This window comes from Dipodomys spectabilis, unplaced genomic scaffold, assembly GCF_019054845.1.
Source record: "Dipodomys spectabilis isolate Male_0828 unplaced genomic scaffold, ASM1905484v1 ptg000126l, whole genome shotgun sequence".
In the NCBI taxonomy this organism is placed as follows: Eukaryota; Metazoa; Chordata; class Mammalia; order Rodentia; family Heteromyidae; genus Dipodomys; species Dipodomys spectabilis.
The window spans coordinates 4,429,367-4,449,676 of NW_024870803.1; positions in this window are offsets into that span (position 1 = coordinate 4,429,367).

Genomic DNA, 20,310 nt, shown 5'->3' on the forward strand with positions numbered 1-20,310 from the left:
CAGTTATAAGAATAATAGAAACAATATGCACAATATAATAAATGTACAGATTATTAAAGATTTAGAGTACAAGCTGGCTCCATAATTCTACAACGCTTCTCAGGAGGCTGAGGTCTGAGGATTGTGGTTGAAAGCCAGCCTGAGCAAGAAAGTCTGTGAGCCTTATGTTCCATTAACAACCACCAAACCAGAAGAGGTAATGTGGTTTTCAGTGGTAGAGTTTGAACCGGGAGCAAAAGAGTTCAGGGACAGTGGCCAGGCCCTGAGTTCAAGCTCCATGACGACAAAATTATCTGTGGACTCTCTCATGCTGCTTTATGTGATCAGCTCTTGCAAAATTCTTGTTGCATTTGGTACACAGGTAGGGCCGATCTTGGCTGTGTGTCCGTTTGTGTCGTTTGAGTTCATCTGAGCGGGAGAACTTCCACGTGCAGCCCGTCACATCGCATGCATAGGGCTTCTCCCCAGTGTGTTTGCGATTGTGGATCTGGAGGTGGGAAGACTTTAAGTAGGATTTGCCACAGCCTGGGTATGTGCAGACATAGGGCTTCAGTCGGGCAGGATCCTGTGGGAGCTGGAAACTCTGGGTCTTGAGGTCCCACTTGTCTGGGGCTTGTCCTTGCGTGGAAGGGGAACTTGAGACGTGGACGAGTTGTGGGCCTGTCCAGGACAGACGTTGCTGAGATGGCACAGAGTCCCAGGAGAGGTTCTGGGTACCATTGTAGGTGATTACATGACCACTACAGAAAGCATGCTTAGCAAGAAAAGCCATGGTCTGTTCCTCCAAGCTGGTCTGCACACCACTGGGCACTGGCATCTGTGCTCCACAGAGGGTCTGGACACCACTGGGGATTGGTATCTGTGCTCCATGGATGGTCTGCTCAGCACCGGGCAGTGGCACCAATTCTTCATAGATGGTCTGGTCACCACCGGGGACTGGCATCAGTCGTCCATAGATGGTCTGGACACCCGTGGGAATTGGCATCTGACTTACATTAATAGTCTGGTCACCACCGGGGACTGGCATCTGTTCCCCATTGACGGTCTGGTTATCACCGGGGACCGGCATCTGACCCCAATTGATGGTCTGTGCACCACCGGGTGTTGGCATCAGTCCTCCATAGCTGGTCTGGTCACCACCAGGGATTGGCATCTGACCCCAATTGAAGGTCTGTGCACCACCGGGAGTTCGCATCAGTCCTCCATAGATGATCAGGTCACAACTGGGGGCTGGTAGCAGACCCATATTGATGGTCTGTTCAACATTGGGGATTGGTATCTGTCCTCCATTGATGGTGTGGTCACCGCTCGGACTTGGCATCTGTCCTCCATAGATGGTCGGGTCACCACCGGGGACTGGCATCTGTCCTGCATCCATGGTCTGGTCACCACCGGGGATTGGCATCTGTTCTCCGTTGATGGTCTGGTCACCACCGGGGATTGGCACCAGACGTCCATTGGTGGTCTGGTCAGCAGTGGGGGCTGGCATCTGACCCCCATTGATGGTTTGCTCACCACCGAGGGCTGTAGAAGGCATCACCTGGCTGTGGGTTGGATTGTGCCAGCTGCTCTCCCCAAGGTCGGTCAGAGGTATGGAGGGATGTGAATCTAGAACAGTGGAGATGTTGGCATAGTCTCTATAGGGGTTAGAGAAGCTCTCAAGAGACTCTTCAATGTCTTCCAGTGCCCCAAGGCAAGTAGACATGTCTTTGCTGTTGTCCCCACCGGGGTCTGGCATCTGACCCGCATTGATGGTCTGCTCACTCCCAGGGATCGGCGCTTGTCCTCCACACACGGTCTGGTCTCCACCAGGGATTGGCATCAGTCCTCCACTGATGGTCTGGTGTCCACCGGGCCCTGGTATCTGACCCCCATTGATGGTCTGCTCACCACCGAGGGCTGCAGAAGCTCTCACCTGGCTGTGGGTTGGATTGTGCTGGCTGCTCTCCCCAAAGTCGGTCAGAGGTATAGATGGATGTGATTCTAGACTAGTGGAGACGTTGGCATAGTCTTGATAGGAGTTAGAGAGGCTCTGGAGAGACTCTTCCATTTCTTCCAGTGTCTCAGGGAAGGTAGACATCTCTTTGCTGTTGTGTGACAGTGGAGTCAGTTCTTCAGTCGTAAGGTCCAAGAGCAGGTTCAGAGCGTGGGTTCAGGTCTGCGTGCAGAGGTCTGTGTGCTGGTAGGTTGTTTCAGCCAGCAGATCCGGGCAGTCACAGAGGGCAGGTGCAGCACAGCACCACAGGAACGGCAGGGATGCTCCTCAGGACATCTCTAAACACAGGCACGGTTGTAGATGTCGCCTGGTGCCCTCCGTAGTCTCAGCAGAGGACCCCAAGCGAGACGGGAGACGGCTGCGGCCAAGAGCTGGAGCCAGAGGAGAGCGGCGCACCAGCGGAATGACCCGAAGATGACCCTGGCCTTTCTTTTATAGCACCAGGGGGTGGATCCTGGGTGTCTCATTGGTGAAAGACACTGCCAAAGGGCGGAGCAAACCCATCAGCCAATCACAGTTTCCTGTCCTCCTCTAAGCGCCTCAGGCAGCCATGGAAGTGCCCACCTGTACCGCCTCCAGGCAGGACAAGAATTTCCCAGAACCTCTCAGTGTCAGGAAGGGGTCCTCATTGACTAACCCATTCTAGCTCTACACAGTCATAGGAATTGATGACAGAATAGAAGATTACAAGGAGATGGCTGAACCTCAGAAAGGTCATTCCTAGATGCTACATGTGCAATGCAAACGTAGGTTTTGCTTTTGTTCTTGTTTGAGTGCTTCAACACACACAAGCAGAGGAAAGGCTCTCCCCCTCACCCCGGACAAATCCTATCCTCGTGTGCAAACTCCTCAGTTGAGCGACCTGGTTTGTTGGTTCCCCTCTCACTTCACCTTTCCTTCCACAACGTTGCAGAATTTGCCCTGCAGGTGGAGTCCCACCAAGACAAACAAGAGCTGTGCTTCTTGCCATGCTGGTGGGCAGAAGCTCTGCTACCACTCTTGCCTCAGTGGTCCTCTCGGGAGGGACCCTGGGCCACAGTTTAAAGCTAGCCCCACAGCTCCCACAGTTCAAGGAGCAGGGAACACTTCTCTTGCCACCATTGGCCTACTCTAACGACAGATCTCCTTCCTGGCCCCAAACCAAAGGGCCCTAGATCTTCCCACTGCCCGAATAGGAGACATCTGTATATGCTGGGGTGAATAGTGTTGCTACTATGTTAACAAATCGGCTAAAGTAAAACCAAATAATCAGAACGGAGAAAAAGGTGACTGAATTTGCTAGATTCTCTGGGGAAGAGGAAAAAATGGCTTCTGGGCCTCTTCCTGCTGAGACCCATGACTTCCTGGCTCATGCCACTCCTCGGTCCTATAACTGCTGTACTAATGCGGCAATTGTTTGTTTTGTTTTGTTTTGTTATTTTTTTGTCGGTCCTGGGGCTTGAACTCTGGGCCTAGGCGCTATCCCTCAGCTCTTCAGCTCAAGGAAAGCGCTCTACCACTTGAGGCAGAGCGCCACTTCCGGTTTTCTTTTAGGTTTCTTTTCTTTTCTTTCTTTTTTTTTTTAGGTCCGGTCGTGGGGCCTGAACTCTGCGTCTGGGCGCTGTCCCTCAGCTCTTCAGCTCAAGGCTAGCACTGTACCACTTGAGTCACAGCACCACTTCCGCCTTTTTTCTTATGTGGTGCTGAGGAATCGAACCCAGGGCCTCGAGCATGCAAGGCAAGTGCTCTACCACTGAGCCACCTTGCCAGCACCCATTTCCGGTTCTCTGAGTGGATTATTGGAGATAAGAATCTCCTGTAGTTTCCTGCCTAGGCTGGCTTTGAACTGCAGTCCTCACAGCTCAGGCTCCTGAGTAGCTAGGATTTCAGGTGTGAGCCATCTGGGCCCAGCTAAGGCCCCATTTTAGTTACCCTGACTTTTCTTTTCACTTCTCTTCCTTTCTTCCTTTCTTCTTTCCTTCATTCTTTCTTTCTTCCCTTCCTCCATTGCTCCCTCCATCCCTCCCTCCCTGCATCCGTGTCTCTATCTCTTTTCCTTCCTTCGTTTCTTTCCTTCCTTCGTTCTTTCTTTCTTTCTGTGTCTCTCTTTCTTCTTTCTTTTTTCTACCCTGTCTTTTTCCCATTCTTCCATCTTTGGATCCTTCATTCCTTTATTCCTTCATTCCCTCCTCCTTCCCTCTGCCCCTCCCTTTCTCTTTCTTCTTTCTTTCCTTCTTTCTTCCTGTGATTTATTTCTATCTTTTTTCTTTTCTTTCTATCCTGTGTTTTTCCCATCCTTCTATCTTTCTTTCCTTCATTTCTTTGTTCCTTCATTCCCTCCTCCTTCCCTCCCTCCCTCCCTCCCTTTCTGTCTCCTTTCTCTCCTTACCTCCCTCCTTGCCTTTCTATTTCTTCTTTCTTTCCTTTCTTCCTTCCTTCCGGTTTTCTTTCTTTCTTTCTCTTTTCCAGTCTGGGAGCTTTAATTCAAGGCCAGGGCACTGTCCCTCAGCTCTTCAGCTCAAGGCCAGCACTCTACCACTTGAGGCGGAACTGCAGATTCCGTTTTCTGAGTGGATTATTGGAGATAAGAAGCTCAGAGTTTCCTGCCTGGCCTGGCTTTGAACTGCAAACCTCAGATCTCAGGCTCCTGAGTAGCTAGGATTACAGGTGGGACCCACTGGTGCCCAGCTAAGCCGGCATTTTAGTTACCCTGACTTTTTCTTTTCCTTTCTTTTCTTTTCTTTTCCTTCCTTCCTTTCTTCTTTCCTTAATCCCTTCCTCGGACCTTGTGTCCTTCTGTACATCCCTCCCTCCCTTCCTCCATGTCTGTCTCCTTTTTTTCTCTCTCTTTCTTTCTCTCTCTCTCTCCCTTCCTCCCTCCCTCCCTCCCTTTCTTCCTTCCTTCCTTTCTTTCTTTCTATTTTTCTTTCTTTCTTTCTATCTTTCTTTCTTTCTTTCTTTCTTTCTTTCTTTCTTTCTTTCTTTCTTTCTTTCTTTCTTTCTTTCTTTCTTTCTTTCTTTCTTTCTTTCTTTCTTTCTTTTCTTTCTTTCTTTCTTTCTGTTTTCCAGTTCTGGAGGTTGAATCAGGGCCTGGGCACTGTCCCTGAGCTTCTCTGTGCTCAAGGCTAGCACTCTACCACTTAAGCCACAGTATCACTTCTGACTTTCCTGTGTATTTGGTACTGAGGAATCAAACCCAGGGCTTCATGCATGTCTGGCAAGCAGTCTATCACTGAGCCACATTCCCAGCCCCCCTCCCCCTGCCTATTTCAAGTGCTTACAGGAGGTACTGCTGGCATGAGCGAAAGTTTTCACCAACCAAACGGTTAACCAGATGCTCCTACATGGTGGGTATGGAGGCTACAGTCAACTTCCACCCACAAGTCTGATGGATACCCAGACCTTCAGGAGGCCACCCCAAAGGGTCATCGCCCCTTTCTAGCCGGAAGCAACTTCAGAAGACGGATCACTGCCTCTTCTCCTGGCCAATGACAAGGAACAGAATAAGTGGGAAATGGAACAACATACAACAAAGGGGCCCATCGGCTGCACTGGACATAGAAGAACAAGAACTAAGCATCCCAAAGACAGCGATGCGAAGGGAGGAAAGAGGGAAAGAGGGAACCAGGGAAAAGTAATCATCCCCTGAGGCGGAAGAAATGATTTCTTTTTTTTTTCTTTTTTTTTTTTATTATTTTTTATTTATTTATTTATTTATTTTTATTTTTTTTTATTTTATTGTAAAGCTACTATACAGAGGGTTACAGTTACATGAGTGAGGTACTGAGTACACTTCCTCTTGAACATTGTTACCCCCTCCATTGTTTTCCCCATACCATCCCCTCCCTCCCTCCCTTCCCCGAGGTTCTTTTTTTTTTTTTGATTGTGATTAAATGATTACATAATTTCAAAGTCACAAGTTCATTCTAACTTCCCTGGAGCAAATTGTCTACCACAGTCTGTAATATATAACAGTGTTCACATGTTATATACCATATTTGTGATCAGCAGCATGGGGATATTTAGTAGTGGTTCAACCAGATGAGCGGGAGTTCTTTGTTTCTTAAGTCCTGTTAGTTTTGTCGTATCACCTAACCTTTTGGATTTAGCATCCACTTATCAGGGAGACCATGTACCGTTTGTCTCTTCGTTCTTGGCTTACCTCGCTCAACACGATTCCTTCTAGCTCCATCCTTTCCCTGCAAATGCCATTATTTTGTCATTTCTAATGGCTGCATAATATTCCATTGTGTATAGATACCACAATTTTTGGATCCATTCATCTGTGGTGGGGCACCTAGGTTGTTTCCATATCCTAGCTATTGCGAACAGTGCTGCAATAAACATGGAGGTGCACGTGTCCTTGTATATTGGTTCCTGTTGTTCAGGGTAGATGCCTAGAAGTGGTATGACTGGGTCGTATGGGAGGTCAATCTTTAGCTTTCTAAGGACCCTCCAGACTGCTTTCCAAAGTGGTTGTATAAGTGTACATTCCCACCAGCAGTGTAATAGGGTTCCTCTTTCTCCACATCCCCTCCAGCATTTGTCGTTGGCTGATTTGTGGATGTGGGACATTCTGACTGGGGTAAGGTGGTATCTCAGGGTTGTCTTTATTTGCATTTCCTTCACCACCAGGGATGATGAACATTTCCTCATGTGTTTCTTTGCCATTTTTATTTCTTCATTTGAGAAGTCCCTCTTTAGTTCCCTTGCCCATTTAGTAATTGGTTTGTTAGGTTTGGGAGGGATTAGTTTCTTGAGTTCCCTGTATATACAGGATGTTAACCCCTTGTCTGATATATTGCTGGTAAATATTTTTTCCCAATTAGTTGGTTGTCTTTCTAGCTTAGTTGCGATAGATTTAGCTGTGCAGAAGCTTTTTATTTTAAGGTAGTCCCATTTGTCGAGTCTCTCTCCAACTTGTTGTGACCCTGGGACTCTGTTCAGGAAGTTCCTTCCTGTGCCTATTAGTTCAAGTGTCTCTCCTACTCTGTCCTGCAGTAGTTTCAGAGATTCAGGTTTAATGTTAAGGTCTTTAATCCATTTTGAGTTGATGTTGGTGCATGGTGGTAGGCTGGGGTCCACTTTTAGTTTTCTGCATGTGGCTGCCCAGTTTTCCCAGCACCAGCGGTTGAAGAGGCTGTGTTTCTTCCATTGTATGTCTTTGGCTCCTTTGTCGAATATCAGCTGGCTGTAGGCCTGTGGATTTATATCTGGATCTTCTATTCTGTTCCATTGGTCTTCGGGTCTGTTTTTGTGCCAGTACCATGCTGTCTTTGTGATTATAGCTCTGTAGTAGAGTTTGAAGTTCGGCATGGATAGCCCTCCCATATTGTCTTTATCCCCTAGAATTGTTTTGGCTATTCTAGGTCTTTTGTTGTTCCATATAAATTTTTGGACTGTTTTCTGTATTTCAGTGATGTACGTCATTGGGATTTTAATAGGAATTGCATTGAATTTGTATATTAGTTTTGGAAGTATCACCATCTTTACTATATTAAGTCGGCCTATCCAGGAGCATGGGAGGTCTTTCCATTTCCTAGTGTCTTCTGCAATTTCTTTCTTTAACTTTTTATAGTTCTCATTAAATAGTTCTTTTACATCTTTGGTTAGGTTAATTCCTAAATATTTTATTTTTTGGGAGGTTATTGTGAATGGGGTTGCTCCCTTTATTTCCCTCTCTTCCTGTGCGTTATCAGTGTATAGGAAGGCAACTGATTTTTGTGGGTTTATTTTGTATCCTGCTATTTTGCCAAAGTGACTTATGATTTCTAAAAGTTTGGGGATGGAGTTTTTGGAATCGTGGAGGTATAGAATCATGTCGTCTGCAAAAAGGGAGAGTTTAACTTCTTCTTTCCCTATGCGGATCCCTTTAATGTCTTTTTCTTGCCTTATTGCCCTGGCTAAGGGTTCTAGGACTATGTTGAAGAGGAGTGGAGACAGTGGACATCCTTGCCTTGTTCCTGTTTTTAGGAGGATTGGTTGTAGCTTTTCCCCATTAAGTATAATATTGGCTATTGGTCTGTCATAAATGGCTTTTATTGTTTTTAGAAATGTTCCTTCTATTCCTATTTTCTCCAGAGCTTTTAGCATGAATGAATGTTGAATTTTATCAAAGGCCTTTTCTGCATCTGTGGCGATAATCATGTGATTCTTGACCTTGGCTCTGTTGATATGCTGGATTACATTTATTGACTTACGTATGTTAAACCATCCCTGTGTCTCTGGGATGAAGCCTACCTGATCATAGTGTAATATTTTTTTTATGTGTTTCTGGATTCTGTTAGCTAGAATCTTGCTAAGGATCTTTGCATCTGTGTTCATCAAGGAGATTGGCCTGTAATTCTCCTTTTTGGTTGGGTCTTTGCCTGGTTTGGGGATGAGTGTGATATTGGCTTCGTAGAATGAGTTTGGGATAGCTCCCTCCTTCTCTGTTTCTCTGAAGAGCTTGAGGAGTATGGGTATTAGTTCTTCTTTAAAGGTCTTATAGAATTCTGCTGTGAATCCATCTGGTCCTGGGCTTTTTTTTGTTGGAAGACTTTTGATAGCTTCCTGTATCTCATTATAGGATATTGGCTTATTTAATTGGTTAACTTCTTCTTTGCTCAGTTTGGGTAACTTGTATTTCTCTAAAAATGCATCCATTTCCGCCAGATTTTCTTCCTTTAGAGAGTATAGCTTTTGAAAGTAGTCTGTTAGAATTGTTTGGATATCTTGGGTACGTGTTGTGATGTTTCCCGTGGCATCCCTAATCCTATTAATATGGGCTTCCTCTCTTCTTTTTTTAATTAATCTTGCCAACGGGCCATCAATTTTGTTTATTTTTTCAAAGAACCAGCTTTTTGTTTGGTTTATTTTGGTTATGGTTTTCTGATTTTCTAATTGGTTAATCTCTGCTCTCAATTTGGTTATCTGGCTTCGTCTAGTAGCTTTAGGTCCCATTTTTTCTTGTTTTTTTCTAGCTGTTTTAGTTGCAACATGAGATTATTTACTTGGTCTGTCTCCATTCTCTTGATGTGGGCACTGAGGGCAATAAATTTGCCCCTCAGGACTGCTTTTGCTGTGTCCCACAAGTTTCTTTGTGAGGTGTTTTCATTTTCATTGACTTGTAGGAAATGCTTTATTTCTTCTCTGATCTCTTCTGTTACCCAGGCCTTGTTAAGGAGTGTGCTGTTCAATTTCCATGTATTAGAGAAATTTCTGCGGTATGCTTTGTTATTGAGAGCTAGCTTGATTCCACTGTGGTCAGATAGGATACAGGGGATTATGTCGATCCCTTTGTATTTGCTTAAGTTCCTTGCATGAACTATGATATGGTCTATTTTGGAGAAAGTTCCATGAGCTGCTGAGAAGAATGTGTACTGTGTTGTTTTAGGGTGAAATACTCGGTAGATGTCAGTTAATTCCGCTTGAAGTATGGCCTCACTTAATTCGGTAGCTTCTTTGCCAATCCTCTGGTTGGTAGACCTGTCCTTTGGTGAGAGTGGCGTGTTAAAGTCTCCTAGTATTATCGTATTGGGATCTATTTTATTCTGTAAGTTTGAGAGCATTTGTTTAACATATCTGGGTGCACCGATATTTGGGGCATATAAGTTGATGATGGTTATATCCTCCTCTTGGATTGTTCCCTTTATTAATATGTAGTGTCCGTCCTAGTCTTTCTGTACTGATTTTAATGAAAAGTTTATTTTGTCAGATATCAGGATAGCTACACCTGCTTTCTTATTGGGGGAATTTGATTGGTAGATCCTTTTCCACCCCTTCACTCTGAGTTTGTTTGTATGTTTGGCTGAGAGGTGGGTCTCCTGAAGGCAACAGATGGATGGGTCTTGTTTTCTGATCCAGTCCTCAGTTCGTTTTCTTTTAATTGGCGAATTCAGCCCATTCATATTAAGAGAAAGTATAGAGAGATGCATTGTTGTCCCTGCCATTCCGTTTTCCTAAGTTTTTCTTCTTTCCTTTCCTCCTGTGCTTGCTCAGTTAGACTTTGAGTAATGCCTGTTTGGGGCAGGTCCCAGTTCCTGGTTGCTTTCTTCAGGTTGTGTCCCCCCTCTTAGAATTCTTTGTAATGCTGGCTTAATGTTTATGTATTCATTTAGTTTTTCTTTGCTATTAAAAGTTTTCAGTTCTCCATCGAATGTGAATGCTAGCTTTGCCGGGTATATCAGTCTGGGTTGGCAGTTATTGGCTCTCAGGGCTCGTATGGTGCTTTCCCAGGCTTTTCTTGCATTCATTGTTTGTGTGGAGAGATCTGCAGTGATTCTAATTTTTTTCCCGTTGTAGTATAGCTCCTTCTTCATTTTTGCTGCATGCAGGATTGTTTCCTTATTATTCAGATCCATCATTTTTACTATAATGTGTCTAGAAGTGTTTCTCCTGGGATCTTGCTTGTTGGGTGTTCGATAAGCTTTTGTGATGTAGTTAAGATGGTCGTTTTTGAGGTGGGGAAAATTTTCATTGACTATCTTGTTAAATAGGTGTTGCATTCCCTTGCTCTGGAATTCCTCATCTTCGTCCACTCCGATTATGCGAAGGTTAAAATTTTTAGCATTATCTGCTTGCTCTTGAATTTCCCTTTGGTTTAATTTGAGTGATTTTTCCATATCTGTCACTTTTTGGTCCAGTTGGTGTATTCTGTCTTCTGTATCTGACACTCTACCTTCCATTTCATTCACTCTGTTGACCGTGGCTTCTATTGTGGCTTGCATGGTGGAAATGGATCCCTTTATGGATTCAATGTTGGTTCTCAGAGTACTGATCTCACCTCTCAATGAGGTGAGATCAGTATGCATTACCTCTAATTTGGCGTTTATCTCACTTCTTACTGAGGTTTGTGCAGCTTCTATTTTTGCATCCAATTTTTGTTTGATATCCTGTATATCTTTTGATAGTTCATCCTTGTGCTCTTTCAATTTCTGATCCATTTTTTGCTTTATTTCTTGAGTCATTGCCTCCAGCAACCCTTGGATGTAGCTTTTGTCTTCCATTCCTGCTTTGCTCCCACTGGGGCTCTCCCCTGCGTGGCTGCTGGCTTTTGAGGTGAGCTTGCTGTCCTGGGTAGTGGTAAACCTTGTGATTTTTCTCTGTGATTTTCGCATGGGGGGTTCAGGAGACTGCTCTTCAATCTTGTTTTGGTGTGTCTGTCTTTGCTTGGTTGCTGATTCTGTATTGGTAGAGAGAGTCTGTGCCTGATCTGGATTCTGTTGGGAGCCTATTTCCAGCTGCTATTCTGACTTACTTAGGATTCTCAGCTCTCTGCTGTAGATTGCTGGCAATTCCCGCCTTTGGAAGGGTTGAGCAGCCTAGACTGCTTGTGTTTGCTCCTGCGGGTGCTCTTGGGAAGATCAGATGCTCTGGATGCACTCTCCCAAATACTGGAGTCTGCTATGGGCTCCTGATGTGTTTTTGTTTGTTTGTTTTGGGCTGGTTGTGGGCTTGAACTCTAGGTTTGGGTGCTGTCCCTCAGCTCTTCAGCTCAAGGCTGGCACCCTACCATTTGAGCCACAGCCCCACTTCTGACCCTTTTTGCTTTGTTCAGGCGCCGGTCCCCGGGCCTGGTTCCGGCCCCAGCCTGGAGCGCGCTCGTTAGGCCTGTGCTAATGTGTATACCACCTAGGTTATGCAGCCTGGAGGACACGGTTCAAATTTCTTCTACTGTTGGTAGTCTTGACCCAGGGGCACTGTTCCTGGCTTGGGCATTTAAGCTCCCTTCCAGGGGCGCTCTTGCTCTGGACTGGCCAGCAGAGTGTGCTCCACCGGCTGGTGGAACTCTCGAACAGTTCCCAGTTTTAGTGGGTCCTGTGGTCCGGGTGTTGGGGTAGGGAGTCTAGGTCAGGGTCTGGGGATTCCCTCCAGCTCTGGTCTCCCTTGATGGATTCACTGTCCCCTGGGGGTACTTACCCTGTAGGTCGTCAGTTGTTGCTGCAATCCGAGTTCAGTTGGGGTGGTTGCGGGCTGGGTTGGGCGGCCCCCGCCGGGTCGTTGCGATCGCGATTGGGCGGGTGGTCTGCCCACAGGTCCCTTTGTCGCGCTGCTGGTGCCGGGCGGCTTTGGCGGGATGGAGCCTCTCCGCTCCGGTGGAGAGTGAGGGGTGGGGGTGGGATCCTCGTGGAGACTCCCGGCTGGTAGGTTTCTCTGTTGCTGGCGATCCGCTGTTCTGCAATCCGGTACCTGGTGATCTGCAAGCAGCCCCCTGTGTCTCTGTGGCTCCGGCAGCCCCCGCCGGGCCGGCTGGCCTGCGGCTTGGCGCACTGCCGCGCGGCCAGTAAAGGTTGGGGGAGGGGTCTTCGCTCTTCTCTGTTCTGAATTTCTTCTTTTCCTCTCTTTCTTTTTTTGCTATTTTCCACCTCTGGTTTTTCTCTGAGTGTTCGTCCTTTTGTTGTTGTCGGTCTCTTGGGGAGATTAAGCGTTGGAACTCGAACTCTCTTTTTGGTTGGAGAGAGCTGTGGCGTTTCCCTACTGCCCGTCGCCATCTTGGTCCCCCCCATCGGAAGAAATGATTTCTATTGTCAAAGCTCCTGGAATTCACAACTGTATAGACCTTGATAATGACAATGTGCCTAGTGAAGGTTAAAATGTGGTTGTGACTTTAACTAAGTGTCACTATTGCACAACACTGTGACACAGGTGAAATTTAGGTAATCATCTAATCTCTATTTAAAAGAAAAAGGGAGAGAAGGGCTGGGTTAGGAGTGATGGGGATGATGTGGTCAGACCCTTGTACTCATGTACTGTTCTGTAGAATGGGAACTTCTTTGTACAACTACTTAAAGCTATAATAATAAAAAAAAGAAAATGAGCAAAAAGGAGGAATGTTCGCAGGTGTGAAGTCATTCTGTGAGGCCTACATTCCCCCAGGCCAAAGTTCTGTCTGCCCCGGGGCCATGTCTGCCTGCCCCTAAGCCCAAGCTCTGTCTGCCCCGAGGCCTGCCTGGCTCTCTGTGTCTCCAGGTTGCTCTGGCCTGGCCACTAAGGTTAACCCTGCCTCCCCGCCAGCTGGACATCGATCAAAAAATCAACATGTTGTTGTGTCCTGAGGAGGAGAGTACTGGTCCCTTTTCTTGTGTGTCATGTTGTGTGGGTGTGGGGTGTGTGTGTTGTGTGGGCGTGTGGTGGGTGTGTGTGGTGCGTGTGCGTGTTTGTGTGTGTGTGTGTGTTGTTCCTGGGGCTTGAACTTAGAGCCTGGGTGTTGTGCCTGGAGCTATTTTGCTCAAGCTTGGTGCTTTTCCACTTGAGTTACACCTGTATTTCCAGCTTTTTGCTGGCTCATTGGAGGTGAGAATCCCATGGACTTTCCCCTCCCAGCCAATTGATGAAGAACGAGATCAGGGTCTTGGAACAACAGAAATAAGGTTTATTAATTCTGTCAGACAAAATGAGGACTTTGTGGGCTATTATCTCAGAAGAAACTTATACGTGAATATGCTCCTGACTGGAGTTTTACTTAAGAAGGAGCTTTTGTGTGATTGTGAGTGTGTTTGTGTGTGTTCAAAGTAGTAATTTATTTGGAATTTGAAAGGTTATAAAAATATTCATTACAAACTGTGCTATATAACAAGATAACTACAAACCATAAACATCATATACAAAATAGAAATTACAAAAAACTCTTACAGTTATAAGAATAATAGAAACAATATGCACAATATAATAAATGTACAGATTATTAAAGATTTAGAGTACAAGCTGGCTCCATAATTCTACAACGCTTCTCAGGAGGCTGAGGTCTGAGGATTGTGGTTGAAAGCCAGCCTGAGCAAGAAAGTCTGTGAGCCTTATGTTCCATTAACAACCACCAAACCAGAAGAGGTAATGTGGTTTTCAGTGGTAGAGTTTGAACCGGGAGCAAAAGAGTTCAGGGACAGTGGCCAGGCCCTGAGTTCAAGCTCCATGACGACAAAATTATCTGTGGACTCTCTCATGCTGCTTTATGTGATCAGCTCTTGCAAAATTCTTGTTGCATTTGGTACACAGGTAGGGCCGATCTTGGCTGTGTGTCCGTTTGTGTCGTTTGAGTTCATCTGAGCGGGAGAACTTCCACGTGCAGCCCGTCACATCGCATGCATAGGGCTTCTCCCCAGTGTGTTTGCGATTGTGGATCTGGAGGTGGGAAGACTTTAAGTAGGATTTGCCACAGCCTGGGTATGTGCAGACATAGGGCTTCAGTCGGGCAGGATCCTGTGGGAGCTGGAAACTCTGGGTCTTGAGGTCCCACTTGTCTGGGGCTTGTCCTTGCGTGGAAGGGGAACTTGAGACGTGGACGAGTTGTGGGCCTGTCCAGGACAGACGTTGCTGAGATGGCACAGAGTCCCAGGAGAGGTTCTGGGTACCATTGTAGGTGATTACATGACCACTACAGAAAGCATGCTTAGCAAGAAAAGCCATGGTCTGTTCCTCCAAGCTGGTCTGCACACCACTGGGCACTGGCATCTGTGCTCCACAGAGGGTCTGGACACCACTGGGGATTGGTATCTGTGCTCCATGGATGGTCTGCTCAGCACCGGGCAGTGGCACCAATTCTTCATAGATGGTCTGGTCACCACCGGGGACTGGCATCAGTCGTCCATAGATGGTCTGGACACCCGTGGGAATTGGCATCTGACTTACATTAATAGTCTGGTCACCACCGGGGACTGGCATCTGTTCCCCATTGACGGTCTGGTTATCACCGGGGACCGGCATCTGACCCCAATTGATGGTCTGTGCACCACCGGGTGTTGGCATCAGTCCTCCATAGCTGGTCTAGTCACCACCAGGGATTGGCATCTGACCCCAATTGAAGGTCTGTGCACCACCGGGAGTTCGCATCAGTCCTCCATAGATGATCAGGTCACAACTGGGGGCTGGTAGCAGACCCATATTGATGGTCTGTTCAACATTGGGGATTGGTATCTGTCCTCCATTGATGGTGTGGTCACCGCTCGGACTTGGCATCTGTCCTCCATAGATGGTCGGGTCACCACCGGGGACTGGCATCTGTCCTGCATCCATGGTCTGGTCACCACCGGGGATTGGCATCTGTTCTCCGTTGATGGTCTGGTCACCACCGGGGATTGGCACCAGACGTCCATTGGTGGTCTGGTCAGCAGTGGGGGCTGGCATCTGACCCCCATTGATGGTTTGCTCACCACCGAGGGCTGTAGAAGGCATCACCTGGCTGTGGGTTGGATTGTGCCAGCTGCTCTCCCCAAGGTCGGTCAGAGGTATGGAGGGATGTGAATCTAGAACAGTGGAGATGTTGGCATAGTCTCTATAGGGGTTAGAGAAGCTCTCAAGAGACTCTTCAATGTCTTCCAGTGCCCCAAGGCAAGTAGACATGTCTTTGCTGTTGTCCCCACCGGGGTCTGGCATCTGACCCGCATTGATGGTCTGCTCACTCGCAGGGATCGGCGCTTGTCCTCCACACACGGTCTGGTCTCCACCAGGGATTGGCATCAGTCCTCCACTGATGGTCTGGTGTCCACCGGGCCCTGGTATCTGACCCCCATTGATGGTCTGCTCACCACCGAGGGCTGCAGAAGCTCTCACCTGGCTGTGGGTTGGATTGTGCTGGCTGCTCTCCCCAAAGTCGGTCAGAGGTATAGATGGATGTGATTCTAGACTAGTGGAGACGTTGGCATAGTCTTGATAGGAGTTAGAGAGGCTCTGGAGAGACTCTTCCATTTCTTCCAGTGTCTCAGGGAAGGTAGACATCTCTTTGCTGTTGTGTGACAGTGGAGTCAGTTCTTCAGTCGTAAGGTCCAAGAGCAGGTTCAGAGCGTGGGTTCAGGTCTGCGTGCAGAGGTCTGTGTGCTGGTAGGTTGTTTCAGCCAGCAGATCCGGGCAGTCACAGAGGGCAGGTGCAGCACAGCACCACAGGAACGGCAGGGATGCTCCTCAGGACATCTCTAAACACAGGCACGGTTGTAGATGTCGCCTGGTGCCCTCCGTAGTCTCAGCAGAGGACCCCAAGCGAGACGGGAGACGGCTGCGGCCAAGAGCTGGAGCCAGAGGAGAGCGGCGCACCAGCGGAATGACCCGAAGATGACCCTGGCCTTTCTTCTATAGCACCAGGGGGTGGATCCTGGGTGTCTCATTGGTGAAAGACACTGCCAAAGGGAGGAGCAAACCCATCAGCCAATCACAGTTTCCTGTCCTCCTCTAAGCGCCTCAGGCAGCCATGGAAGTGCCCACCTGTACCGCCTCCAGGCAGGACAAGAATTTCCCAGAACCTCTCAGTGTCAGGAAGGGGTCCTCATTGACTAACCCATTCTAGCTCTACACAGTCATAGGAATTGATGACAGAATAGAAGATTACAAGGAGATGGCTGAACCTCAGAAAGGTCATTCCTAGATGCTACATGTGCAATGCAAACGTAGGTTTTGCTTTTGTTCTTGTTTGAGTGCTTCAACACACACAAGCAGAGGAAAGGCTCTCCCCCTCACCCCGGACAAATCCTATCCTCCTGTGCAAACTCCTCAGTTGAGCGACCTGGTTTGTTGGTTCCCCTCTCACTTCACCTTTCCTTCCACAACGTTGCAGAATTTGCCCTGCAGGTGGAGTCCCACCAAGACAAACAAGAGCTGTGCTTCTTGCCATGCTGGTGGGCAGAAGCTCTGCTACCACTCTTGCCTCAGTGGTCCTCTCGGGAGGGACCCTGGGCCACAGTTTAAAGCTAGCCCCACAGCTCCCACAGTTCAAGGAGCAGGGAACACTTCTCTTGCCACCATTGGCCTACTCTAACGACAGATCTCCTTCCTGGCCCCTAACCAAAGGGCCCTAGATCTTCCCACTGCCCGAATAGGAGACATCTGTATATGCTGGGGTGAATAGTGTTGCTACTATGTTAACAAATCGGCTAAAGTAAAACCAAATAATCAGAACGGAGAAAAAGGTGACTGAATTTGCTAGATTCTCTGGGGAAGAGGAAAAAATGGCTTCTGGGCCTCTTCCTGCTGAGACCCATGACTTCCTGGCTCATGCCACTCCTCGGTCCTATAACTGCTGTACTAATGCGGCAATTGTTTGTTTTGTTTTGTTTTGTTATTTTTTTGTCGGTCCTGGGGCTTGAACTCTGGGCCTAGGCGCTATCCCTCAGCTCTTCAGCTCAAGGAAAGCGCTCTACCACTTGAGGCAGAGCGCCACTTCCGGTTTTCTTTTAGGTTTCTTTTCTTTTCTTTTTTTTTTTTTTTTAGGTCCGGTCGTGGGGCCTGAACTCTGCGCCTGGGCGCTGTCCCTCAGCTCTTCAGCTCAAGGCTAGCACTGTACCACTTGAGTCACAGCACCACTTCCGCCTTTTTTCTTATGTGGTGCTGAGGAATCGAACCCAGGGCCTCGAGCATGCAAGGCAAGTGCTCTACCACTGAGCCACCTTGCCAGCACCCATTTCCGGTTCTCTGAGTGGATTATTGGAGATAAGAATCTCCTGTAGTTTCCTGCCTAGGCTGGCTTTGAACTGCAGTCCTCACAGCTCAGGCTCCTGAGTAGCTAGGATTTCAGGTGTGAGCCATCTGGGCCCAGCTAAGGCCCCATTTTAGTTACCCTGACTTTTCTTTTCACTTCTCTTCCTTCCTTCCTTTCTTCTTTCCTTCATTCTTTCTTTCTTCCCTTCCTCCATCGCTCCCTCCATCCCTCCCTCCCTGCATCCGTGTCTCTATCTCTTTTCCTTCCTTCGTTTCTTTCCTTCCTTCGTTCTTTCTTTCTTTCTGTGTCTCTCTTTCTTCTTTCTTTTTTCTACCCTGTCTTTTTCCCATTCTTCCATCTTTGGATCCTTCATTCCTTTATTCCTTCATTCCCTCCTCCTTCCCTCTGTCCCTCCCTTTCTCTTTCTTCTTTCTTTCCTTCTTTCTTCCTGTGATTTATTTCTATCTTTTTTCTTTTCTTTCTATCCTGTGTTTTTCCCATCCTTCTATCTTTCTTTCCTTCATTTCTTTGTTCCTTCATTCCCTCCTCCTTCCCTCCCTCCCTCCCTCCCTTTCTGTCTCCTTTCTCTCCTTACCTCCCTCCTTGCCTTTCTATTTCTTCTTTCTTTCCTTTCTTCCTTCCTTCCGGTTTTCTTTCTTTCTTTCTCTTTTCCAGTCTGGGAGCTTTAATTCAAGGCCAGGGCACTGTCCCTCAGCTCTTCAGCTCAAGGCCAGCACTCTACCACTTGAGGCGGAACTGCAGATTCCGTTTTCTGAGTGGATTATTGGAGATAAGAAGCTCAGAGTTTCCTGCCTGGCCTGGCTTTGAACTGCAAACCTCAGATCTCAGGCTCCTGAGTAGCTAGGATTACAGGTGGGACCCACTGGTGCCCAGCTAAGCCGGCATTTTAGTTACCCTGACTTTTTCTTTTCCTTTCTTTTCTTTTCTTTTCCTTCCTTCCTTTCTTCTTTCCTTAATCCCTTCCTCGGACCTTGTGTCCTTCTGTACATCCCTCCCTCCCTTCCTCCATGTCTGTCTCCTTTTTTTCTCTCTCTTTCTTTCTCTCTCTCTCTCCCTTCCTCCCTCCCTCCCTCCCTTTCTTCCTTCCTTCCTTCCTTCCTTTCTTTCTATCTTTCTTTCTTTCTTTCTTTCTTTCTTTCTTTCTTTCTTTCTCTTCTTTCTTTCTTTCTTTCTTTCTTTCTTTCTTTCTTTCCTTCTTTCTTTCTTTCTTTCTTTCTTTCTTTCTTTCTTTCTTTCTTTCTTTCTTTCTTTCTTTCTTTCTTTCTTTCTTTCTTTCTTTCTTTCTTTCTTTCTTTCTTTCTTTGTTTTCCAGTTCTGGAGGTTGAATCAGGGCCTGGGCACTGTCCCTGAGCTTCTCTGTGCTCAAGGCTAGCACTCTACCACTTAAGCCACAGTATCACTTCTGACTTTCCTGTGTATTTGGTACTGAGGAATCAAACCCAGGGCTTCATGCATGTCTGGCAAGCAGTCTATCACTGAGCCACATTCCCAGCCCCCCTCCCCCTGCCTATTTCAAGTGCTTACAGGAGGTACTGCTGGCATGAGCGAAAGTTTTCACCAACCAAACGGTTAACCAGATGCTCCTACATGGTGGGTATGGAGGCTACAGTCAACTTCCACCCACAAGTCTGATGGATACCCAGACCTTCAGGAGGCCACCCCAAAGGGTCATCGCCCCTTTCTAGCTGGAAGCAACTTCAGAAGACGGATCACTGCCTCTTCTCCTGGCCAATGACAAGGAACAGAATAAGTGGGAAATGGAGCAACATACAACAAAGGGGCCCATCGGCTGCACTGGACATAGAAGAACAAGAACTAAGCATCCCAAAGACAGCGATGCGAAGGGAGGAAAGAGGGAAAGAGGGAACCAGGGAAAAGTAATCATCCCCTGAGGCGGAAGAAATGATTTCTTTTTTTTTTCTTTTTTTTTATTATTTATTTATTATTATTTTTTTATTTTTTTTTATTTTATTGTTAAGCTACTATACAGAGGGTTACAGTTACATGAGTGAGGTACTGAGTACACTTCCTCTTGAACATTGTTACCCCCTCCATTGTTTTCCCCATACCATCCCCTCCCTCCCTCCCTTCCCCGAGGTTCTTTTTTTTTTTTTTTTGATTGTGATTAAATGATTACATAATTTCAAAGTCACAAGTTCATTCTAACTTCCCTGGAGCAAATTGTCTACCACAGTCTGTAATATATAACAGTGTTCACATGTTATATACCATATTTGTGATCAGCAGCATGGGGATATTTAGTAGTGGTTCAACCAGATGAGCGGGAGTTCTTTGTTTCTTAAGTCCTGTTAGTTTTGTCGTATCACCTAACCTTTTGGATTTAGCATCCACTTATCAGGGAGACCATGTACCGTTTGTCTCTTCGTTCTTGGCTTACCTCGCTCAACACGATTCCTTCTAGCTCCATCCTTTCCCTGCAAATGCCATTATTTTGTCATTTCTAATGGCTGCATAATATTCCATTGTGTATAGATACCACAATTTTTGGATCCATTCATCTGTGGTGGGGCACCTAGGTTGTTTCCATATCCTAGCTATTGCGAACAGTGCTGCAATAAACATGGAGGTGCACGTGTCCTTGTATATTGGTTCCTGTTGTTCAGGGTAGATGCCTAGAAGTGGTATGACTGGGTCGTAAGGGAGGTCAATCTTTAGCTTTCTAAGGACCCTCCAGACTGCTTTCCAAAGTGGTTGTATAAGTGTACATTCCCACCAGCAGTGTAATAGGGTTCCTCTTTCTCCACATCCCCTCCAGCATTTGTCGTTGGCTGATTTGTGGATGTGGGACATTCTGACTGGGGTAAGGTGGTATCTCAGGGTTGTCTTTATTTGCATTTCCTTCACCACCAGGGATGATGAACATTTCCTCATGTGTTTCTTTGCCATTTTTATTTCTTCATTTGAGAAGTCC